Below are 3,217 nucleotides of genomic sequence, written 5' to 3'. Positions count from 1 at the left end.
AGATGAAAATAAAAGAATCCACACAATCTAACTAACAGAGCAGTTCAGAGTCTAGTGCGCTGATGCCGCTATAACTATCCAAATTAAATATTTAAAAGAATGCTCGCCATAATTTGATGATAATGTTCATCAAATGCCACGCTAAAATAATGGTAGAATGTCTGTCCCGCGACGGCACGTGAAAATACGACAATACGCAAACTGAAGATCGAAAATTAAAGTCAACCCAGAATTAACACTTCACTCGAAAATGATTTCATGGTTACGCGTATCTCGAGTAACTTAATACGGCATCCGAGGCTGTTTGTAGCAATGATACCGACACGACGCGACTCCCGACACAGATGGCGTGCTATTCAGTGTCTGGAGAGAACTGGGGCCTTTCTTCCTCGCGCAGCGTTCTTATATATGAAGCCGCGGTGCGGACGGCTAAGGCAACGCCTGATCAAATCGGCTCTCCCGACTAGCCGCTGGGCTAGTAATGCACCACTTTAAGTTACCGAACAAATCATAGCTTCTTCTGCTCATGGCCGATGAAGCTCTCAATTTAAATGTGCATTCAGCACACAGGTAAGTAATTATAATAAAAGTCTGACTTGGCTAAGTAAATATTTTGGGCGAGAGAATTAATTTAATTATACTACACGCAGTAGACGAGCTCTGAACCGGCCCTTTGGAGATATGCTATCGCTATACTTATATAGTTATTCAATTGAAACTTTTCACATCTTTATGATTGTAGCGGATCTCCATTCTACTTAAATATAAACATTCTAGCCTTATTTATTAGCCTACTTAATCTATCTTGCTTCCTCAAGTTTTAAGACAAAAACCAGAAAATCATGAATTTCCACTAAAATTTTAATTTGTGAAATCCAAAGTACTGTTTCTATTAAATCATTACGAAAAAGGAATCTAATTATCAATTTTTAAGTCTCTAGCTCGTTTCTGTTGCGCCAATGATTTTTACAGAAAAACGTCCATATTTCTAAAATGGCTAAAGTTATCGAACTGATATTCAACACATATTAATTTAGTATTACTCCTGACATGCTAGAAATTTTTACGGTTATTTACTTGATTTTTAAAGTATTGCGCAAAATTTATGACGTCAGAGCTAGTTAAAGCGGACTGGCTGGCACACAATGGAAAGACTGATGTGAATTTACTACGGCGTGAGTAGGCTGCTTCCCTACAGTATCGTCTTTTCCGGAGCTTTGCTTGAACAAAGAGTATACACCAATGGACCAGAAGGTGAAATTAGCTTTAAGAGTCAACGAATATTGTTTCGCCGAAACATAGTGATGATAGGAATGTTATTTTTAGTTACGGACGTGAACGTTGGTTTATATTTGCGTACTGAATCACCCTCTGGGCACTGATTTTGGCAGATAACCTAAATCACGCATGCAACGACGGATCCTATGATTAGGCTTCCGCAGTGCTCGTAGTTTCTTACCCTTGAGCTGTATATATGAGCTCTAGAATACTTGTCTTCGGCGAGATTTTAAACTCGCATACATTTGCATTCATACCGCTTCTTCTAAACTAAATTTCGCCGCATCGAAAAAGATTTAGAAAAGTTGCTTTGTTACACACACATGCCTATTAGTGATACAAATAAACGAATATGTCTACAGCCATATATAAATTACAAACGACTGTTTAATGCATTGTGGTAGGCACTTCTGCCAGTAGTGGCATTTTCAGTCCTAGCGTATCCATGTACTGAGCTAGCGAAAATGACTAAAGGCCTCGCGACGCACCTCAGCTCTCTTACCTCGATTGCCTGATCTCTACTTGACATATCTATTAGAACTGTGGCACAGTATTCTTATAATACGGGTTCACTGAAACGTATCACTTTCTTCCTCGAAGAATTCCCTTTTTAGTTACAAGTCGTCGCTTGCTTTAATTGTAATTATATGTCGCAGTGATGCTAAATGTTCAAATATTGAGCTTCATCTTCAATTTTTCTGTGTGAATTAGTGATTGTACTCACGGAACTTTTGTTCCCTGTGGTCACTTTCAGAATTTTAATTATTAATAAAATTAAATAATATAGTTACACTGAACTTAAATTGGTGGTGAACACATGTACCACCACAATAAAATAAAAATAGTTGATAGTTGAGGGAGTATGAATGAGAAAAGTGGCATACATAAGTTTAAAAAATAGTGACAAGTTTTATAAATCCTTTTGTAACCACAACTAGCTGATAAATGGTACACAGAGATGACAAACACGAATCAGAAGAGGAATGCTGTTTGATTGGCTAAGCATACATTTGAGTGGAAGCTATACAAATTCTGCCCTGAGTTAATCCCTTTCACAACACAGTCTGACTTTGTTTGCATAAATCCACTGTAAGACGAGCCTCTATTCAAACGGAATGAACTACGACAACATGGTCAGAAGCCATGGTTCACCTGAGAACAGGGAGCTGCGAATATCATTAAACAACCCTAAAGACGGTGCAGAAGTATTTTACTCTTTCACCTTGATTCAGACGGCAGCAGAGAACGGCTCGCTGTGCGCTAGGAGTGGTGAGCTGCAGCAGCTGTAACGTTCGGGCACGTCCAACAAAATTTGCAAACTAGGCAGTGGCATTCTGGCTATCAAAACGCAGAAAATTCACTATCGGAAACCTTAAATCCCGACGAATTTCAGTGTGAGGTGCACCCGTTCACTGGTCTGTCCAAACCAGTTCGACTCACAGGCTATGACGCGTGCTGCATTTGTCAAATGTCAGACGGTCGACTCAGGACGGAAAAGTTCACGCTCGTGATACACAGTATGTCCAAAATTATATGCAATTCCACTGTCACTACAGTTGGAAACTGCCACTGGCTCAGTCATCCACAAGATACAGACCACTAGTCTCACCCTCTAGGGAGTCCGACCGTGGTAGCTGAGTGGTCACCGCGACGGCCTGGGTTCGGTTCGCAGCTGGGTGGGAGATTTTCTCCGCTCAGGAACTGGGTGTTGTGTTGTTCTTATCATCATCATCATTTCATCCCCATCGACACGCAAGTCACCGAAGTGGCGTCAACTCGAAAGACTTGTACCAGGCGAGCGGTCTACCTAACAGGAGGCATTTCCATTTCCATTTACCCACAAGGGAAAGAAGAGAAATTCTCCACCAGGAGAGGACCAGAAGACAAAGGAAGGAAAAGAAACACAATCACTTTAACCCCAAGCCTCAGCACGGGAGGT

The sequence above is a fragment of the Schistocerca americana genome, unplaced genomic scaffold (assembly GCF_021461395.2).
Source record: "Schistocerca americana isolate TAMUIC-IGC-003095 unplaced genomic scaffold, iqSchAmer2.1 HiC_scaffold_43, whole genome shotgun sequence".
Taxonomy (NCBI): Eukaryota; Metazoa; Arthropoda; class Insecta; order Orthoptera; family Acrididae; genus Schistocerca; species Schistocerca americana.
The sequence above is the reverse complement of the archived record's forward strand: the minus strand, read 5'-3'. Positions refer to the sequence as shown.